The 22080-nt window shown below is 53.9% G+C and overlaps 1 long non-coding RNA gene across 1 annotated transcript in view; it reads right to left on the bottom strand.

The window, feature by feature from the left end:
- Window positions 1-13922: 13922 nt before the first annotated feature.
- Window positions 13923-22080, bottom strand: part of LOC115944595 (uncharacterized) — a 129612-nt gene continuing 121454 nt past the window's right edge. The window contains exons 6-8 of the long non-coding RNA XR_014140758.1: window positions 20647-20756; window positions 15290-15455; window positions 13923-14154 (exon numbers count right to left, since the gene is read on the bottom strand). This is a non-coding gene — a long non-coding RNA (uncharacterized LOC115944595). The remainder of the gene's footprint in view (window positions 14155-15289; window positions 15456-20646; window positions 20757-22080) is intronic.

Raw genomic sequence — 22080 nt, 5'->3', positions numbered from 1 at the left:
TGAAAAGGGTACGTATTTGGTACAGAAGGAGAAGGGGGCATACGATGCACAGAACCCAGGGAGACACCAGATTTTCCGTAACCCAGGCAGCACCCACACCAGGCAGGGCCCACCGGGGACCTTGCTCTCTGAATCACACCTCACCCTCCACAGAGAAAGCACGTTTCGATGACATCTCGGACTCTGTGTGTGCGTCCCTCTACGACGTGGGGATGTTATGGTTCCAAGAGATGCTGTCACAATGCCCCTCAGGGGAGCGGTGCGTGTGCGTGCCCGTATATGTGCGTGTGGGGTGAGGGCAGGTGGGGATGAATGCCTTGGACAAATGGTGCCCTGTGCCCTCCCACTAAAATTCCCAGAAGCCCCCTCTGTGTTTCAGGGGAAATCCAGAACTGGTCAAACTAGGTTTCTGTCTCCCATTCCTACGCCAACCTTCAGCATCTTACGGTCAAGGGCCAAATAGATGAGACAGTTACTCTGTTCCTAACAAACATACACCTGGCGCTGTCCATATATCAGGCACTTTAGAAACATTAACTTGGTTCATAACAACCCTACGAGGTAGTTACTCTTAATAGCCACATTTTACAGATGAGAAAACGGAGGCCCAGAGAGGTCAAGTGACTTGCCTGAAGTCACACAACAAGTAAGCTGAGGGGTCTGGATTCGAACCCCAGCACTGGGGCTCCAGAGATTGTGCTGGTAGGAAACACAATCTGGCTGACCGTGGAGGAGGGACACACTGAAGCAGCCTCACCCAGGAGAAAAATGTGAATAAAGACGGGACAGGAGCTCCTGCTGGGCCACTACTTTTTTTTAAAAGGAATTCCAGCAAGAAGATTGGGTTTAAAGTCATGGTTCTGAACCGGGCTATATATGAGAATCCCCCGGGGTGCCTTGTAAACTGCTTCCCAGGTCTTGCATCTGGGGCGGAGCCCAGGAACCTCTACTTTCTAACACTTCCCAGGCGAGTCGTGCAGCTGGGTTTGAGAACCCCAACTCCCGGGAATGGGCTCTCTCCACGCGTCCTAGCTGTGTGGCCTGGGCTACGGGCTCAGCCTCCGCAGGGCTCAGCTTCCCCATCAGAGAGAGGGGATGCCTCTGCCATGGTGAGAACGAGAAGCACGGGCCATGTGCGTCCCTCACAGAGGGCCTGGCACAATCCGTGCCACCCTCCCTCCTCGCTCAGTCAGCTCTCCCTGCAAAGCACCCTCCATTTCCCCCGGCTGCCCTAGCAAAGCACGACAGGACGGGCGGCTCAAACAACAGAGATTTCTTGTCTCCCAGCCCGGAAGGCTGGAAGCCTGAGATCCAGGCATGGGCAGGGCTGGCTTCTCCTAGGCGTGCACATGGCCATCCCTCCGTGCTCATCTATGTCCTGATCCCTTCTAAGGACACCAGTCAGGGTGGTCGGGGCCCACCCTGCTCACTTGACTTAATCACCTATTTAGGGGCCTTCTCTCCAAGTACAGTCACATTCCGAGGTCCTGGGGGTTGAGACTCCAACATATGAACTTTTGGGGGACACAATTCAGCCCAGAACAATCAGTTAAAGCACACAGCACCTGTTCTGAGGTGTTTTCTGGGGCGTGCTCGTGAGGATTCAGATTCTCACCCTCATCATGCCCCCCAACAAGGCACAGTGAGGCGGGAGGGTTTCATTTAGTGAGTGAGCTTCTGATGATCGCTTACCGAGCGCTCCTCCTCCGGGCTTCGCCGCTGCCGGCCCTGCGCGGGTTAATCGGGAGGTCTCTGGAGTTGGGGGGATTTACTGCCCCCAGACCTTTATCATCTCGCCCTGACGTTGAGGGCTCACATTTCCCACTTAATTACTTGTCCCGCAATCAGAAGAGATAGCCAGTTCTGTGCTGAGTTGGCTGCAGCTGTGAACTGTTTATTTACTTTTCCTCGGCCCGGGAATGGCTGTAATTTGAAGGTTCACATCTCAGCTACCCTGCCTGGTGCAAAGCCTGCTAAACACTTCCATATTGCTGGGGTGGAACGCCGCTGGGAGCCACCCCTGCCCTCGTCCCCGGGCGGAGGGCGCTGGGAAAGCAGGTGTTCCTGGTTATCACGGCCACAGGGCCGCGAGGGGAGGCGCTGCCCGCCCGCACTGCCTTTTCCGCGGTGCACCCGAGGAGCTCAGCGGAGAAGCCAGGGGCCACGGCAGGGACGAGGACCTCGAGATGCCAGGACAGGATTGCCACCACAAAGCCACCCCCTGCAAACCAAGATGCCCCCCCACAGTGCAAGCCGCACCTCTAATTCCTGCGCCAAATGGTGTAATTACCACTTAAGTTGTCAAATGGCATCCAGATGGTCTTACCTTTCACACCAGCGGTTTAATAAGCTTTTAGGCGTGACCTTTGCAGCCTGTCCTCCACCTGCGTAGCCCCCTGGTTTGTGAAATCCGAGCCCACAATTAGATCTGATAATGAGTGCCCAGGCGACCAGCCTTGAACTCTGCAAGCTCTCTTCGAGGGGTGCCCAGCAAGTCACCCCATGCCACTGACAAATGGCATGTGTCCCACCACAAACAGAAGGGCCCCTGTGCAAAGGTCCCTGGAGGCCTGCCTGGTGACATCACAGAGGCCCCGAGAGACCCAAGCGTGCATGTGGGGGGCCGGGCAACTCTGCAAACTCAGGCAGGCTGCTCCAGGAGCCAAACTCTGGCAACCAGAGGCTCAAACCTGACTGAGTCCTCCAGGGCAGCCTCCCAGGGGAGAAGGTGTCTCTAGTCCTGCCTCCCCCATGAGCACCAACGGATGCGCACTCCACGGGAATCACCCTGATGCCACAAAGCTGCGCGCCACCCTCCACCAACGCAGACCCATACACTGAAGGTGGAGAAACTCCCGGTGAAGCTCTCAGTACAGGGAAGAAGGATCGTGGACTTTACTGTCTGTTCTGAGAAGTCAGATGATCGTTTCCCAGCACGGGGCAAAGTCCGCTAATGGTTACGGAGCTAACGCGCATACATCACGCACCATTCCCGGGGCTTCTCACATATTCACTAATTTAATCCTCACACGGCCCAGGGGCTATTTTTATCCCGCATTTGTAGATTAGAGAATGGTGGTGCAGAGAAGTTAAGTAATTTGCCCAAAATCACACAGCTAGCAAGTGGCAGGAATGGGATTTGAATGTGTACGGTTATTAACTTAATTATTTAAGTAATTAAAAAATTGATATCCACGTAGGATAGCATGTTATACGTATTGAACAAGTTTAAGGATTTGCACAAGGGCTTCGAAAAGGCCAAATATCCCATGAACAGCCCGCACGTTGATATTCTCAGGGCCCCAGCAATCTGAAGAAAATGGATGGATACATAGACAGGAAAAAAACAGAAGCCCTCTCCACAATGGGTTGGAACGGAGGGTGATGGAGGAGGGACCAGACACTTGAGCTCTTGGCCAGAGTGAGAAGTTTCCATGGGAGAATATTGTCCCTGATCTTTGCCAGGGAGTGGTTAGAGCAGACCACAGACCAGAGAACTATGGGAGAGTAAGACCCAACAGGGAAACTGGCACGATGTCTTTGTTCCAACCCCCTCATTATATTTGACTCTTTGAGGGTGGGGGGAACATCGTTATTCCCTCTTGCTGACCTTCACAGGGATCTTGGTTATGTTGTCACTGAAAACCTACTCTTAAGATTATATTGCCATTCATACTAAGGTTTGAATGACTGACATTTAGGAAGGGGAGACGGTGTTCAGGTTATCTATCATCTTAAGGTCAACTTGGCTTTCCAAACAGAGACTATGAGAAGACCCAAGATAAACACGATGCTTACAAAAATCATCATTTTTACTAACATATTGGGAGGGACACAGTGGCTTTTTAAAATACCTCTGCATACACTGTGGAATGCAAAGCAATAATAGCATGGACTTTTTTTTAAAGATGTATTTATTTATCTGAGAGAGAGAGAAAACACGAGCAGGGGGAGGGGTCGAGGGAGAGGGAGTCTTAAGCAGACTCTGCACCGAGCACGCAGCCTGGCACGGGGCTCCATCTCATGACCTAAGATCATGACCTGAGCTGAAACCAAGAGTCGGACACTCAACCCAGTGAGCCAGCCACGGCGCCCCAATGGCATGGACTTTTAATGTAAGGAGATGTCCATAAAGGCCATGCTTGGGCCAGTTTCCCTCTTGGTCCCCACTCCTGGGGAAGGCAGCCTACTCTGTAAACAATTCCATGATAGAAAATCTTAAGGAACAAGGCCTTAAATATGTAAGTTGTTCGTTCCAATGGTGACATCATCCAGTACGTGACGGATTTATTTCAGTGTGAGCTGGGGGTCCCGGTGACAGTGCTAGGACTCAGAAGCCACCTGTGTTAGATGCTTACAAAAAGCCAATTGTCTTAGAATGTTCCAGCTGGCCAAGTGTTCACAGGCAGGGGGATCACCGGCAGACCCACCCTGCGGTCCACGGACCTCTGCTGAAGCCACGGCGGCTGCAGCTCCTGACACCCCAGGTAGCCCTGCCTCCGAGCCTAGCACGGCCCTCCTGCCTGGGATGTCTTTCTCCCGCGTCTCCTCCCGACAGGCGTCCCCCTGCACCCTCTCCCCTCACCACCCCTGCCCCCACCGTGTCCCCTGCTGCCTTCATTGGCCTCTGCACCCTCAGCCTTGGAGTGCTGGGCTGTCTGGTCCACCCTTCCGCCCACGGTGGCCGGTGGCTGTGGCCACTTCCCGCACACTACCCTCCTCGAAGCCTCACGCCGTCCTCCCCCCACCAGGTGGTCCCCTGGTGGCGGGGCTGGGGCAGGTGCCACCAGCGTGGGCATCCATAAGCCACCGTAGTCCCGTTCCCCAAGAAGGCTTTATCTACAGAGCTGCCTCTGAGGGCAGGGCCGTGTTTACCCCACGTTAAAATGAGACATGTAGCAACTAACATGTGTTACCCCCAGACACGCACAGATGCGGTGACCTGCTCCGGGGAAAGCGGACAGAATGCCAGGCTGGGGACGCCTGACCCCAGGCTTCGGCAGAGAGGTGGCAGGGAACGGTAGCAGCGGTGTGGCCTGGAAGTCTACGCGGCTTCACAAGCCCGTGTCCCCCAGACGTCCCCGTGCCCAGGTTCCATGACGGCGCCCACTTCACGAACGGGAAGCTGAGGGTCAGAGACACCCAGCAAGGCCGAGATCACACGGTGGCAGAGCTTGAATCTGAACGGGAGCAGGCATGCTCAGGAAGCATCTGACACCCCCAGACGAGGGAATGAAGGAGCTTGGGATGCAGGGGTGGGAAGTGGATGGCTTGGTTTCTAAGATCCAAGTCGGTCTCCTTCTGAGAGCGTGGGTGTGTGTGTGTGCACGCCTGTGCACACGTGTGTGAATGTGTGTTGGTGTGTGTAGGTGGGTGTGAAAGGGTGTGTGATGTGCACACGTGTGCGAATGTGTTGGTGTGTGTAGGTGGGTGTGAAAGGGTGTGTGGAATGTGCACACGTGTGCAAATGTGTTGGTGTGTGTAGGTGGGTGTGAAAGGGTGTGTGATGTGCACAAGTGTGCGAATGTGTTGGTGTGTGTAGGTGGGTGTGAAAGGGTGTGTGGGATGTGCACACGTGTGTGAACGTGTGTTGGTGTGCGTGGGTGGGTGTGAAAGGGTGTGTGATGTGCACACGTGTGTGAATGTGTTGGTGTGCGTGGGTGGGTGTGAAAGGGTGTGTGGGATGTGCACACGTGTGCGAATGTGTTGGTGTGTGTAGGTGGGTGTGCAAGGGTGTGTGATGTGCACACGTGTGTGAATGTGTGTTGGTGTGCGTGGGTGGGTGTGAAAGGGTGTATGATATGCACACGTGTGTGAATGTGTGCAGGTATGTGTGCATGTGGATCAGCGTGTGTGAGTGTGTGTGTTCCTCCCGCAGAAAAGTCTCAGGAGGACAGCATGAGGCCATTTGGTCTGGCCACCATATTTCACGTTTTACTGCACCCCTGCTTTGGGAAAACATAAGTCAGTAAACATAAAACCAGCTCCCAGCTTACAGCTTCCTGCTTTGGCTCAACAGAAACCCTGAATCAGAGAGTATTTGGGAATCCCCTCAGCCAGAGTAGAAAGTTCACAGAAGACAAGGACCCCAAACCTCCGAGGATCCCACCGGGCTCCCGTCCACACGGACTCTCAGGAAGGATGGTGGGAGCTGACAAACGGGGGAGCAGGCCTGTCTGAGCCCCTCCTGCCCGAGAACCTGCCAATCCTGCCAGAGGAGCAGACGGCCCGTCAGGCCTCCTCTCTGTGGAGGTGACCATGCTGAGGGTCTCTCCACAAGCCCAAAGCCAAGCAAGCCGCCGCCCCCATCAGCGGGCATCCTGGTGCCGGTGAGCAGGCCCCGGCCCTCCAGCTTGCTCACCTGAGGAACAGGGCTCACCAGCAACCTCCACCACCAGCTGACCCTCCAGTAGTGCACGTCAGCCGCGGGGCCCTGAGCACCTGAGCCCTCCAAGGAGGGGAAGTGGGCGATCTGACGCCCACACTTCGCAGGAGTGATCTGCGGCGTGACACAAGTCCCCTGCCTGGTGTGCCCACTCTCTGGAGCCCAGCCTGATGCTACCTCTGCGGACATTTCCAGAAGGGAGCTCACAGGTCCCATCTGGCAGGGGCACCTCCGAGGGGTCTCGCTGTCCCGCGGCTTCTTGTGGGATACACGGGTGTTTTTCTCACTGCCCTTCCTTACCTTTCAGTGTCCTGAGAAGAGTCAGTCCCTCTCTGGCCCCAGTGCCCTCAGCTCTGACAATCAGGGGACTGCTTGGTGCTCCCCAATTCAGGGTCCCTGGACCCCAGGGGACAGCAAAGAGGTTGAGTGCCTGGTATTGGTGTCAACACTTGGGAATTTGCAGTGCAGATAGCGCAGTCCTGAAATGGGGCCTCAGAGGGTGCCCAGAACACCCAAGGTCTCTGCTTCTGACTCCAAGCATCTGAGCTCAGTGTGGGCCATCTGGTGCTTGCGATGACCAGAAACTGCCAGGAAGGTCTTGTCTTTGAATGTCATTATGACAGTAAGAATGAAGAATTAAGAATTAGTCTTTCCTTCCAACAACCCCAGTCAGTAGGGGAGGAGACTGAGGCTCCTAGAAGCTCCAGGACAAGGAGAGACCAGGTGGCGGCAGTGAATTAAGACTCAGCCTGGGCGCCTGGGTGGCTCAGTCGGTTAAGCAACTGCCTTCGGCTCAGGTCATGATCCTGGAGTCCTGGGATCGAGTCCCGCATCGGGCTCCCTGCTCAGCGAGGAGCCTGCTTCTCCCTCTGACCCTGCCCCCTCTCATATACTCTCTCTCATTCTCACTCTCTCAAATGAATAAATAAATTTAAAAAAAAAAAAAAAAAAGACTCAGCCTGACTCCAGAGCCTTGGGACAAGCTGCCAGCCGGCACTTCCCAACGTGCCTACTCAGCAGAATGACCTGGGGCCTGGCGCAAACTACTACCCAACCAGGCTGACTCTGAACCCTGGGCCTGAGAATCTGCATTCTGAAACAGCCGTCCCTGGAGGTGGGACTCAGACCCACTGCCCACACTGCAGCACAGAACTCGATTGACTACCTGTGCCCATCCACTCCCGGCTTGATGACAGCCTCTCACAAGTGCCACTGATGGGGAAGGGGTGTCGGAAACCCAGCCCGGGCCAGACAGGCAGACCTGTCCTGCCCCGCCCGCCTGCACAGCGCCCCCGAGGGCCGTGCGGGGCACTGCGTCCCCCGCGGCCCCCTCCCTGGCAGGGAACCCACTGTGGCCTCTACACAAAGAATGGGCGGAAACGCTAAGGGCAGGAATTCACCCCTGCATTTCACACCGCTGTCCGCTGGGACAGGCCTGCCGAGGATCCGAGGGCCGGGAGCAGCTGAAAAGGCCAGGGACACGGGGAGCCCGGCCACGGTGTGAGGGGCCTGGCCAACAAAACACACCTCCCCCCCAAGCTGGGCGGGAGGGGGGCCGAGCAATCGCCCACAGAAATCTGCAAGCTCATCACGGAGCTTGGAAACCTTGGTGGGGACACAACACAGGACGCATCCTGCTCAGCAGAGATAAGAGAATTCCCAGGTTCTTGCCTCCCCCGGGGGACAGAGAGCTGGGGGGAGCTTGGAGGAACATGACAGAGGTGCCCCGAAGCACCTCGCTGCAGGGAAGCTGCCCCGTGCCCTTCACCCTCCCTTCCAAGCTTTGGGACAGGACTGGGGGGAGGAGGGGTCACAGGTCGGGTCGGGGTGCTGGGACCAGGTCACAGATCTCACTCCTCCCGACATCAGGCCTCAGGCTGACTTTCCAACACCACCCCTTCCCCACACTGGCTGTGGGGCCCTGAGCCAGTGGCTTTGCTGCTGTGTCTCAGTTTCCCCACCTGCAAACTGGAGCTGCGGGTGGACAGTACCTCTCTGCGTTCTCCCGGGGCTTTCTGCGATCTCGTGTGCAGAGTAACCGCTGGTGCACATGGAGGGCACCAGTGGCCGCAGCCCTTGCCGCACTGTCCTGTCCGCCCTCCCGGCCAGGCCCGGGGCTCACGCCTCACAGTCCCCTTCCGTGGCTTCCATCAGGAGACAGACACATGACCCGGAGAAGACGTGGGACGGGGCAGAGGGAGTTAAGCATGGAGCCCGAGGCCACCCTCAACCACATCGCGGGAGGCTCGTTCTGAGAACAAGAGCCCAGAGCCCGACCCCAGCGGACTCGAGTTCCACTCTTGTTCTGTGGGCCCGCACCACTGGCCGGGTTTATCCAGACGCTAGCATCTGAGCTGCTCGTGTGTGTCCAAAAGGATAACAAGCAGAGGAGTAAACACTAGTGGTCAGGGCGCTTGGCGTGGACCCTCCCACACCCTTCCACGCAGAGATCCTCCCTGTGGCCCTCACAGGCCACATCATCGAGATTGCGAGAGGTTAGGTCACCTGTCCAGGGTCACCCAGCAGCAATCAGGGGGTCTGCCGCCCACACAGGGCAGACACCCAACACTTGGGAGCTGTGTGTGTGTGTCCCCCTTCCCCCCGGAGGGCAGGCTCTCACCCTGTCCCTTTCTGTGGCCCCCACAGGATGCCGGCACAGCACCTAGCCAATGAGGGTTCAAAAGTGTAAGTTGAATGGACTTGTTTTCTTTCCCAGATGGTTTTGAGCGCGTGGTGTCCAGAATGGGCTGGAGGAACGCCAGGCTGTTTGTGCATGTGGCCATCGGCGTGGGGGTATCCAGTGGGTCCCCAGCTGCTCCTGCCTCTACCAGGGACCCACGCCACCCGTGAGATCTCTTTCCCTACCTCTAGGTTAGCTGAATGAGTTCGGGCAGAGCCAGTGTGTTTTGGGGGAGAAATCAACAACAAAGCGTCCCAGAACGCACCTGGGAACACAGAACCGTGCGTCAGATTTCCAGGTAGAATACACGATCTCTAATCGGTTCGACATGTGCATGACCCCTTGGGATAGGACCAAATGGCCTGCAAAATGGGAGCCCCTGGTGGGGAAGCCACACCCCTCCCTCTGCCATCTTGATGCCAAAATAGTACCTGCGCCTCCAGACCCACCCTCGGTCGCTCTTGGCTCAGAGGTCCCACGCCTGCCTGGGCAGCAGTCACGCTGCCCCGAGCACCGACCTGGAACTGGACATGGCGGGCGCTGTGCACACATTCTCTCTCGTTCTCGAGTCAAGAAGGTGCTAGGAACCAGGACAGCCCATTCCGAAGCCCGGGACCTGCCCCACTATTCCAGAGCCTCAAGTTTCCTTCCAGAACTCCCGTGTCAGCCACACTCCCTGGAAGCCACCGCTTCCTGCTTCCTGGGCCCGGGTCCACCACGACCTGCTGCAGTGCATTCAGGAGCTTGGAAAGGGGCCATAACAGCGCTGCAGATGGACGCGCTTGCCAGGGTCTTCACACCCACCTTCTCCCTGGCCACCGTAAACAGGATCTTTGGGGATGCTTCTGGGAAGCCCTTTGCTCCCCTGATTAAAAGACACAGACCCAGCTGGCTCAGTCCTGCAGCCCTTCTCCTCCCTTCTTCCTTTGAATGCAGACATGATGGCCGGTGATGTAGCAGCTATCCTGAGACCATAACAGGACAGGCAATGGCAATGTAGTGGAAAGAATGATGTCCCACCTCACCCCCGAACCATCCACATCCCAACCCCCAGAATCTGTGGAAATGTTGGCTTATATGGCACGGGGGAAGCAAGGCTGCAGGTGGAACGAGGGTTGCTAACCAGCTGCTCTTAACATAGGGAGAGCACTCTGCATGACTGAGTGGCCCAGTGTAACCACCAGGGTCCTTACAAGGAAGAGGGAGGCAGAAGAGGACAGTGGGGGGACAGACGTGATCGGAAGGAGGGCAAAAAGACACCACATCGCCGGCTTGGGTGAGGAGACGCAGGGGCCCCACGTCAAGGGACGCAGGTGTCTCTAGAAGCTGGGAGGAGCAATGATTCACCCCTAGCGTTTCCAGAAGGAACCAGCCCTGCCGACACCTCGATTCAGCCCAGCGCGGCCCATGTCGGGCTCCTGCCTGCAGATGAAGATTGTAAGTGCATTTTGTTTGAAGCCAGCAGGTCTGGTAGAGCAGCGACAGGGCACAGAGGCTGGCAGCTGTCTCTCTCCGGCCACCGAGGGTCTCTGCCTTGTCACGTGACAAAGGGGACCCTGTGCCCATTTCGGTCCCTGCAGGTTGGACTACTTGAGACTTGAAGCTGAACGCCTTCCTGATGGGCATCTGCGTCAGCCATGCAGTTTCGCATCTGAGAGTTCTCTCTGCGAGAGAGAAAGGGCATGGCCAGCTAACAGCGCGGACTGACCGCCTGTGATAGCACTCCCAGTCTGAAGATGAATTTCGGTGGCTCTGGGGCCTCTTCCCAGAAAGGAAGGCGCACTAAGACCAGACCTCAGTGAGCAAGTCTCTCGAGAAGACTTTTTCCTCCCCGGAATGCCCTAAAGCCCTTCAACACTCCAAAGAGAGAGACCGGTTGTTAATTAAATGTTTACCGAATCTTAAAGTGGACCTAAGACACAAACCCTAATTGCCATACACGGAAGAGTTAACTTGTTGAGTGTCACGGCAGGGTCCCCGGGACAACAGACATGTCCCTTATTGCCTACTTTACAGGACTGGGTAAAAGGATTCTCCAGTTTAAGGTGGGGCTGGCTTCCTTGTTTTGCTTTTAGGGCAGGCTGTTTATCCTGATAGGATCCCGTTGACGGACAGTCCTGTTTTGGGACCACGACTTCACTGAGACGTAGTTTCTGCCTTGTGTTTTCCCCATCTCCTTTACTGCTTATTTCCAGGGAAGGCCACGGTGAGAAGGGCTGCTGGTCCATGCCGTGTGAGTGGGGACACAGGATCTTCGTCAGGGACATCCTGCTCTGTGCTGCATGGGGAACCGGGCTCAGGAGGGGGTCGCTGGGTGCAGGCCGGGCTTGACAAGCTGGGCACACGTGTGATCCCTGCTGCCTGAGTGTGCAGCCAGGTCAGGAGGAGGCTCTCAGCCAGAAGCAGAAAGAGTTTGCTCCCAGGGCCAGGCTCTATGCTCAGAGAGCCCACTGGCAGAAACCGCCGGCTCACCCAGGAGTCTGAGGGGGTGCGAGGACCACAGCAGGACGAGGGAGGCTGTGGCACCCCCCCGGGGTATGGTCGAGAAGGGGGACCTCCTCCCCAGCTCACCCCCACCCCCATTCTGCGGAGAGTCCGGGCCCGGTGGCACCCTCACCAGCCGCGGCCAGGACCGTGAGGCCAGCAGGGGTTTGCCATTTGAACCCCACTCTGACACCGACTACCAAGTGGACCCCCATGTCCTTCTCCATGAAACAAGAAAGAAGCCACCTACATTAAGGGAAAGTCTTGGCCAAAACCCAACCCCTTACGCTTCCAACTGGTAGGAACATATTCATTTTCTTCATAATGAGGCTGTGGGTGAAGTCTTCAGAACGGTAAGAGATAAACATCTCCTCAGAAGGGTTTTTGCGAAGAAAAATGTCTCCCTCACCTTCGAACCGAGAGAGCGTCACGCACTGGCCACATGTGATCTGGGCCGGTCGCTCAGCCCTCTGCTGGCTGCCTGACCACATATGCTCCCCACCCATTCCTCCTTGTTGACAGGATTCTGGTTTTATTTGGCTTGGCAGTGGACCCGACTAAAAATATGCAGTTTCCCAGACTCCTTTGCAGTGGAGAGTGGTCAGGTGACGCAGCAGCAGCCTCAGCAACGGAGGTGAGCCACCGAAGACGGCCCTTCCAGAAAGACGGGACGGCGCGCCCCTCCCTGGCCCGGAGCCGAGCCTCACAGGTGCGGTGTGCACCTCGTGCCCGAGAGCCCACAGGCACCGAGCCCAGAAGATGAGGGGAGCGGGGCCCCTGCCCAGACCGCCGGCCTCCAGCCGCCCGGGCCTCAGACAAGCCGCCCTGTCACTGCCGACCACCGCGGTCCCGACCGGTGCGCCATCTGAATGGGAGGAGCCGCCCCCGACCCCACCTTCCAGGAGGGGACACTGGCCGTAGACAGGCAGTCTCCACGGAAACCTCTCCCGCCCAGGCCAGGGCCTTTACCCCGCGCCCATGGCAGGATCGATGGTGATGCCATCCAGCTCACCAAGTTCTTGGTCTTCCTTGGGGCACAGAAAGGCGGGCTGCCTCTACTCACTAAAATAAATGTTGTATTTGTCTGTTTTATTTTACTATTTATTTATGTCCTTGGTGAAACCAGTTTCCAGGACATACATGTGACACCTGGACTTGCTGTTTCCTCCCGGGTTGTGGCTGAGGAGATCCCCTCTCAGGAGGGCTGGGGGGCCTGCGTCTGTGAAACCGGGGTGGCCAGACCCGCCCGCTGGTTGTGGGACGGTGGTGTGGAGGCTAAAGCAGTCACCCGCCCTGACTTCCGTGCTCTGAGCCGGGCCTGGGCCTCAGACCACGCCTGCCCTCACGGCCCACCGCCCGCAGGGGCCCACGAGGAGGCTCTGCGCCCCTCACCGGCTCCGTCACCCAGGCCCGGATTCCTCTGCCCCCACAGCAGGCTGACCTCCCATCTCCATTCAGACGCCCGCCGCCCCGTCAGACATGCCCCCCCAAAGCCTGTGGTTGCCCGCGTGCGCACGTGTGCCCTCCCGATGGACGGCGGGACACGACAGAAATGACCTCGCTTGTGTTCCCAGCGCCCACGTGCCCCACACATTACCGTGGAGCCCGTGAGCGCCTGCCCGCGGAACACGTGAGGGAGCGCGGTAGCAGCACAGAGGGCTTGGGTTTGGAGAGCTGGCTTGGCAGAGCTTTGTCTTGCCACGTGGACCTTGTTTTCCAACACGATGTCACGTCCTGACTTCTTGTACCTCGGGGAGACTGCAGCGGTGACAGTCTCATCATGTGGTCCATCTGCCACATGGGAGAGGGGGCTAACCCAAGGTGACCCCAGAGCTGAAGGGAGAATATGCTCTCGCATATAACAGCCCAAAAAGTGTGGGAGGAAGAAGGGAAATATTCACATAGTTACCCTGAGCTCTTCACTGCACTTAAGTGGGGTCCTGAAGAAAGGAGGGGACTTGCTAGTTGGAGAGGGGAACGGCACTGCAGGGGCAGGAACAGCATATGCAAAGGCCCTGGGGCACAAGACAGCATGGAGCCCTTGAGGAGCGGCAAGCTGTAAGCGTGGCTGACCCCTCGAGGGCATGTGTCAGGGCGCAGAGAGAGGATAGCAGAGGCTGGACCGTGGCTGTTGGTGTTTGGAACACAACACCGTCATTAATCCCGCTCACAAGAATGGCAACAGTTATTGGCTGCTAACTCTGTTCCGTTTGCCTGACGTGTATCACCTCAATCCCCACATTAGGTGGGTCCTATTGTTATCCCCACTCCACAGGAGACAAAACCGAGGCCCAGAGAAACGAACGGACTTTCCCCAGGACAGCCATTTGGAAATGGCTGAGCTAGAACCCCAGGCTCCTTCCACCTGGCCGCACAGCCCTGTTCTCAAGGGCCACGTTAGACCACGAGAGTGGCTCGTTGCCCTGACAACTATGTCACGTCAGCTTCCACCACAGGCAAGCTCATGTGACCTCTGGGGCGGCCAGCGGTGGCCCTGCTGACATCGGCCAGGCTGACTTACGTGTCTAGAGGTCCACGCCAGGCTCTGCGTGTCCCTTGTCCTTCCTCAGGCACTCATGCTGGCAGCAGAGGTCCCGGGGCACAGCTGGAAACAGGTAAATGTCTCTCCAAGCTTCCGCCTGCGTGACGTTTGCTAACATCCCACTGGCCAAAGCAAGTCAGATGGCAAAACCCAGACCCGGGTACAAGGACATCCACCGCCTTCCAGGAGAAGAAGCTACAAGTCCTCAGCAAAGGGCTTGGACCCAGGCAGGGGTGCAGACCTCCGAGCATGTATGCCTTCCACCTGCTGCAGGGGAGGAAGGCTGGGGCGAGGGCCCAGGGGGTGCTGCAGCAGGAGAGGAGGGGCCTCATGGAGCCGGTTCCTCCCCGGGGTGTAGGAAGGGTGACCTGTCTGGGGCTACGGCACGCGTCAGTGGGAGATATACAATCCTTGCCCAAACCTTCTGACTTCAGGACCCCTCCCCCTTGGGACTGACACCTGGGTGGGTCACTAGATCCAACCAAGAAAAACAAAAACTTCGCTGAGTACTTAAAACAGAGCCAATTCAATACCTGGAACGTTGCTGCGGAGTTGGAAAAGCTCAGAAGCCTATGAGTGGAGCCAGGGGTGAGCGGTGCAGGAAGCTGCTTGCACCCCAGGCTGGAGGATGGGAGGAGCTGGGGGCAGGGGGGGGCGAGGGCCTGTCCCTGCAAGCAGCAGCACTGCCGAATCCACTGCGGCTCCTCCCTCCTCCACCCTGCCACCTCCCCCAGTGCCCCACGGTCAGATCAGCTAAAAGCAGGGATGCAGGAGCCTGTTCGGGGCAGCCTCTCAGCCCCTGAAGCACAGGGCGGGCAAGGAAGGGACAAGGGAAGGGCAGAGGGCAGAGGACTCCCAGAGAGCCAGCATCTGCCCCTCCCTGGAACAGGTAGCCCCCGTCTCCCATGTGCTCTGGGGCAGCACCCCCCCAGTGGCCAGGATGTGCACACAAACCCCGGGTCTGATCTGGGAGGTCTAGGTGGAGCCTGAGACTCTGCATTTCTAACCAACCCCCAGGGGCTGCCGATACTGTTGGTCTATGGGCCACACTTCCCGTGGCAAGGCACCAGCAAGGGAGCGCCGCAAGGATGTGCAAACGCCTTCATGAAGGCCCTGGGCCCGGCTCTCCCTCCTTCTATGAGCCTCCGAGGCAGGAACAGCAGAGAAAACCAAGATCCAACAAGTTCAAGAGACTTACCCAGGATGCCCAGCTGGTAGGTGGCCAAGATGTGATGCCAGGCAGCCCCTCTGCCCATTTTTTTCAGGGCTCCAGGGACTGGTCCAGAGACAGTTGTGATGTTTTCCTTTATCCAGCACATTCTATGGGCCCAGATTTTGCATTCACAATCTCAAATCCTCACAACCTGAAAAAGGAAGATTGCTAGCTCCATTTTACGTAGGAGGAAACTGAGGCTCAGAAAGTTTAAGGAATTCACCAAGCGTCAGCAGTGGGTGAGGGCAGAGCCCCATGTGAGCCCCAGTCTCCTGCTCGAAAACTTCTACTCCAGGCATCCCACCTCCCTGCCTCTCAAATCCTCCTGCTCATGTATTCACTCAACAAATAACTGGTTTAACAGAGCACCCTGAGACCCTGGTTAAGGACGTGGGGTCTGTGATCCACTGGCCTGGATTCGGGGCCACAGTTCCCCCCACCCCTCCACAGCAGCTGTGCCACCTACAGAGTTCCACTCAACCTCCCTGGGACTCGGTTTCCTCAACTGTCAAGTGGGGACAACAGCATTCCCTACGCTGTCCACCTGCTGGGAGGCAGCCTGCAGTCACCCCGGGCAATACCTGGCATGCGGCCAAATCTGATTAACACCCATGCTTGTTGTAAATGTGCAACAATCCCAATGCTCAGATTCTAGGCAGGGGAGACAGTCAACTCGCAAACCAAAAAACAGGAATTTGCTAAATGACCGAGCGTCCAGTGTTAGGGCTCCAAGAAGGTGGGGCGCTGGGATCATCAGGGAGAGCAGCATGGCATTGTTGTCTGAGCCCCTGTCCAGGCGGGGTCTGTGGCTGCATCTGCTCATGCCGTGGGGCTGGGCGCTCCGGGGGGCTCCTGCTCTGTGGACGAGCGACAGCTCCCGTTGTGAATGTACTCCATCCCCATCACCAGCAAGCCCGGCCGCAGCCTGCAGGGACACCTGCGTGCCCAGACCCTCTCCAGGCGAGGGTCAGCATGGAATGTCGGGGCCCTGGTGCAGCTCCTGCTGGACACCTCCTGTTCAGAGGCAGCAACCGCAAGGCCACTGGGAAAGGCGGCCTCCAAGGCTCGCTGGTCCAAACCAAGCAGAGACGCTGGGCAAGAGCATTTCTGAGACACAGGCAGGGATCTGAGTTTCTGGCACGTGTCTGCACAAAGAAACCTCAGCCTTCTTGCTCCTGACATGCAGCTTAAACATATTAGCTGAACCCCGGATGGAATTCCCATGATTCCCCCTCTCCTTCTGAGAGCAGTCCCCGGGGGGGACGAGGAGGAGGTAAACGCATCATGTCCCGTGGGCTTTATTCCCCGAATGACGGCTCTCTCCACCGACAGCTGAAGACTGGATGCTAAGTGGGTCTTCTGGTTTGTTTGGATATATTTTTCTCTTTTCTTTTACCTTTTAACTAAAACACAACACAAAATAAGAGCTCTGATTGCATTCAGCTGTTAGGAAGAAAGTATGCCTCCCACCTCTGCTGGCAGAGATCAAACGTGACTTTCTCAAAAAACAAAAAGTGGAAAGTTTACAAATTCGGGACTCAGGCCCTGCAACAGCGCACCATCTCTCCTACCCACCTGACGCGATTACTGGCAAACAGGCCTCGGCATTTCTGGAAGCCCACATGAAAGATGGTACCCAGTCCACTTTCTAGCCTTCCACCAAAATAAAACAGTAAAGAATCAAGTATAAAAAAAGTATTTAAAAAGTAAAAAATAAAACAATAACAGCCCAGAAAAGAAGCAGCAATAATCTTGTATCAACTGAGGTCCTATCAGCCTGGTTGGCAAATGGAAACAAAAATATTTTAGGCTGAAATTGGTCAAATAGTCTGGTTGAATTCATTTTCTAAATATATATATATATATATATATATATATATAGGAGCAATATATATATATATTGCCCCAAACAAGTTTATTCATATACATGAAGTCTGAAAGTGCTTTTCCTTGCTGGGTTGAAACCTGAAATATTTTCAGCTAAATGAGAAAATGTTCGCTGTTGAACAGCCTAGTAGAGCTGGTCACAAATGTGATTTCTGGAAATAAACAAGATCGTAAGAAGGTTGGCCAGAGCAGAAATGTAAGTCAACATTAGTAGCTGATGTCATTAAATTATCCCTTAAGCCAAAGTGCCAAGTGACACAAATTTTTTCGTGTTAATTCTAATATGATCACCTCCCTGGATCTGCACAAATCTGAAGGGATCTCTCTCCAGAATCACTAATTTTCTTTTCTTCAATGTGCACATATCAGATAGCTCTCTCTGTTCTGTTAGCAGACCAAAGTATTTGGGATATACAAGTCCATATTTTCTCCGTATCAATTTACAAAGTTTCACTTGATACAAATGTGGCTCAATAAACGATAGTTATTTTTTATGGGTTAGTATCTTGCTCAAGAAAATTAGAACTAAGTTTCAGGAAGATTTATTTTCATTTTAACTATTGTTCGCTGGTCACTGCCACTCAATACTTAAATGACTTTCTCCCCAAAGGGCAAAATCTTTAAAGCAGAACAGAATTTATTTAAACAGCTGGGTTTCTTGCACGATCATCGTATTAATACGGAGACTTGCGAGCGGTGAGTAACTTGCACAGTTTGTAAATACATACAAGTAAAAAAGCCAGCACGTCGTTTGATTAAATTTTTAAAGATCAGTACATGATTAATCACTACCAGACACGATAAAGGTGTTATACTATGCTACGTGGACCTATTTCTATGTCCTTAAACAGTGTTTCACATTTGGAGTCAAATGAATTCCTCTACCATCTTTTTATTTTTCAAACACAAATGATAACATCATTTTTAGGAACAAAAGATAAAGCTTCCTGTTGGTGTTGAGCTCCAATTTGTTTCAAGTAGTGTCAATGTGCACACTATTTCTTTTCAAATTAAACAATGTGGCAAATTATTACCTAAAACAAATTAAGGAATCGTGGTGTCTGTCCCATGAAGAACCAAAACACTGAAATCATCCAAATTTGTCTTCATTTTAATTTTAACATTACATAGGTTGAAAAATGTGCTCATCAGATTTGAGGATTCTCTTTAGCGAGAGATGGGGACAGAAAAATGTCTGTCTGTCCTTGAAATAAAGTGGGGACTTTACTCTCAGTGGCCACCACCCTGAGATCACTCGTGGAAGAGGAAGGTTGAGAAGCTCTAAGACTCCGCAAGCACCATTCCAGCAAGTGCTGACAGAATAAAACACAGGGTCCAGGTGGATATTCCCACATGTATTCCTCACATCGAACGGAAAAGCCTTTTTTGAGAAGGTGAGACTCGGATGTATCACTCACTGTACTTGCCTGGTTTTACTCGTCCGTTTGGACGCAAACTTCCTCGCAGGCACACTCTTCATGATTATCGAAAGGGTATCATTTTTCCCCCTTAAACATAAACAGGCAATAGATCAGATCTTGAAATAGCTGCTAAGCTTCTTCCGTCTCTATCTTGAATGTTTCCGGGAACTATTTCTTTGAAGGCTAGCTGGGCGCCGTCTCGGACCGTTTCAGGAGGGCGACGCTTTTGCTAATAAGCATTGGCTTAAATACTTCATATACTCTTTCACAGCTTGGCACGTTTCACGCGAGGCTCAAAAACTTTTTACTTGTTACGTTTATCGCTGACTGGACCCGCTCGGGGAGAGGTGAAGGCGGACCTGCCGGGGGACCTGACCGGATTTCGGATTTCGGGCAGAATCTCAGCCTCTGCCCCACCCCCACCCCAGGGACCACTCCAGAAGTAACATCGCCATCTACTGGGCAGCAGGGGAACCTGCATAAGAAGGCCAAGCTTTCTGTTCCAGCAATCCAAATAGGAAGCTTGCAAAAGATGTTTGAGTCGCAGAGCGCCACAGCTTCACGGAGGACGGGGACCGGAGACTCGAGGCAGACGCACAGGAAAGTGGCAAAAGCAGACTTTCGGCACAGCTCTGCTGTGCGGCAATTCCAAAAACGCTCTAGCCCACCGCCCTACCCTGCAACCCCCGAACGGAGGAGGTGAAAGTGAGGGCATTGCTATGTTTTATTTCTAAGACTTTTAGATTAGTTATGAGTTTCTGGGGTGAAGGTTTATTTTCCCAGAGGTCAGCGCCCACCTTTTCCTCCCCACACTTCCCCGGGCTGGGGACACACACACACACACACACACTCACACTCACACACACTCACACCCGCCCTTGGGGTTCTTTAACCTGACATGGCTTCATGAACACAAGAGCTGGGATAACCCAAGTATTATTCTGAACCCTTTTTCTTGGGTACTTAAGCAAAACAACTATCATTTTGAAGTTTATGTAACTTTTCCTTATAAATACAATCACGTTCAGATCATACATCTGTACGATGTCAATTTCTGGATTTTCTTATGCAAATAACCAGCTTGCTTTTCTCCTTCTCCCTGCTCCTAACTGATCACTGGATTTGCCTTGAAATTTGAGAATTAATTGCTTTCTCTTGGTAATTAAAGGCAGGGTATTCTTTTCACGAGAGAACTGCATTGTTGTACAATTGCCCACACTCATTAGAACAGTTTCACAGAAAGAAGTCAGTTGTGGCCTAGAATGTTAACATTTGTTTTTTACTATCCTCCCAACATTTGACAAAGATGTTCAGAAGATTTTCAAAAATAAACCACTTATGTTAAATTAAAAATACAATTAAATTTATGAAGTATCACAATGCACCCATTTTTAAAGAGAAACATTTTTACTGAACCTTATTTTTCTTTATTACACATCATAAAATTTTTTTAAGTGTCCTAGGAGCCTAAAGTCAGGCTTGCTATTGCATTACAGTCAGAAATTACTTCATTTCATACATATATTCATTTCACATATATATATATATATGTGTGTGTGTGTGCGCGTGTGGGTATGACCAATGTATTTACATTTTGTAACTTAATTTCTTACTCAGTCGAGTTCGAAAGATCTGGACATTATAAAGGCAAACTCATTTTCTGCTGGAATGGAATGAGAAAATGAAAATTTAAAAATTCATTTTATTAGGTAAATTCAGGAGGGACTCACTGTTCACCCTGAAATAAACCAGCCTGCTTCTGTTGACTTTCTCCATCTCTCAGAGCCTTAAAATGAAAACTGGAGTCACTGCCGATGGTAAGCACACTCCCCCTCCCCTTCCCATCGATGTCTGTACACGCATGGTAGAGGGTCCTTTCCTAAAAGTCAGCGTGGTGCTGCGGGTGGACCGAGGGGTTCGTGGAGGAGCCCCACAGAAGGTTAACTGGCAGAGAAAGACACTGGAGGCAGGATGCATGGACGGACGGACAGACAGGGTCGGAGCGTCGCTGGAGGAAGACCGGGCAGTACTCACGATTTCCAGTGCCTGCTGCAGTCTCTCTCCCGGTCCCGGTTCCAAAAGGAAATGTGGCTCTTTCGTGCAGAACCAGAAACGAACATCCAGGAAGTTGGCAAAAGCACTAGCTAAACAATCAATAGAGGAAACACAACAAAATAAATTGCCAAATCTGGGGTTTTTTTTCCTCCAATAAAGGAAAAGAAAAAGAGTAAACAGGAGGGTGCCGGGAAAGGGCCTATTTTATTTTCCCCTGTGAGACGGAGCCGGGCCCCCAGTGGGCCTAAGTGTGGATCTGGGTACTTGTTCTCCTGCACCCATGTAAGGGAGAGGACCACCGGCTGACTGAGCGCTCGGGCTCACTGCAGACCCCAAGACTCTGCTCAAGTTGTCCGAGTTCCTGCCGCAGATCTGAAATGAGTTTTCCTATGAAAATACACTTAAAACTCAGCGACCCCCACCCCTCGCGAATGCCTTCAGTGACAGGAAATGTTAACCATTTTAAGCGCTTTTTGTTTGCATTTGCTCAAGGCTGAAGGAGTGAGGAAGAAATGTCCTCTTAATGGTCGCTGGCGATGGGGATGGAGGGGTGAGCCGGGACGTGTGTTTCTGGACACGGGGCGAGCATCCTGGGTCCTGAGTGGGCCCCAGGCAGCAGTGACTTCGCCTTGAGTTCCCACAGAAGGAGGAGAGGGTTTGTTGCGGTGCTGCAGTGAGTCGTATTCCAAATTCCCCTGTGTTGTTGATAAATGAGAAGGCAGTGCCCTCCCACCCTCCAGCCGGGGAGGGTAAAGGAAAGGGCCCCTCTCGCAATGTTTGTGGTGCCGAGATGTGTTTGTGTGAGTGTTTTCTCCCTGGGATCAAAGAGGGGGGGGAAGAGATTTTTTTCCCCCAAATCAACTAAACACTACAGCTCAAAAACACAAGCAATGTGTACAACATTGTCCTTTGGAAATCCATCTTGAATTTTTTTTAAAGTCCCCTCTTTGATCAAAAGCCGACAGAGAATTACATTTTTCTCCATTCTGTTGCATTTAACATGGACTCACCCGGGGTGAGTTTAAACAAGCAGATGGCCCAAGCATGAATGCTCCTTTCAGTCTGAGCAGTCGAGGTGGGCTGGTCCGAGGGGGGCGGGGAACTGCAGTGCGGATTAAGTACAGAGAAGGGGCAAACGCTGCCACATTTTGGGGGCAGTTAAGACAAGAAGAAACCCATGCTGACAACCATGTATATGCTACCTCCGCACGCTGGGCACAGGGTAACAGTCAGTCCTTCTGCAGGAAGGCAAACAGCCTGCTTCATTCAAGGGTGTCAAGTAGGGAAAACAAAGCAAAACAAAAGCCCTTCAAAGTGTATTTCAGGAGATGAGCGAGTGCCCAGCGAGGGCCCAGCAACCGCCCCCCCACCCCCACCCCAGGAAATCCTGCGCTGGAGCCCTGCTCTAGGTGC

This window comes from Leptonychotes weddellii, chromosome 16 (assembly GCF_054177405.1).
Source record: "Leptonychotes weddellii isolate Sample4059 chromosome 16, ASM5417740v2, whole genome shotgun sequence".
Lineage (NCBI taxonomy): Eukaryota > Metazoa > Chordata > Mammalia > Carnivora > Phocidae > Leptonychotes > Leptonychotes weddellii.
The sequence above is the reverse complement of the archived record's forward strand: the minus strand, read 5'-3'. Positions and strand labels throughout refer to the sequence as shown.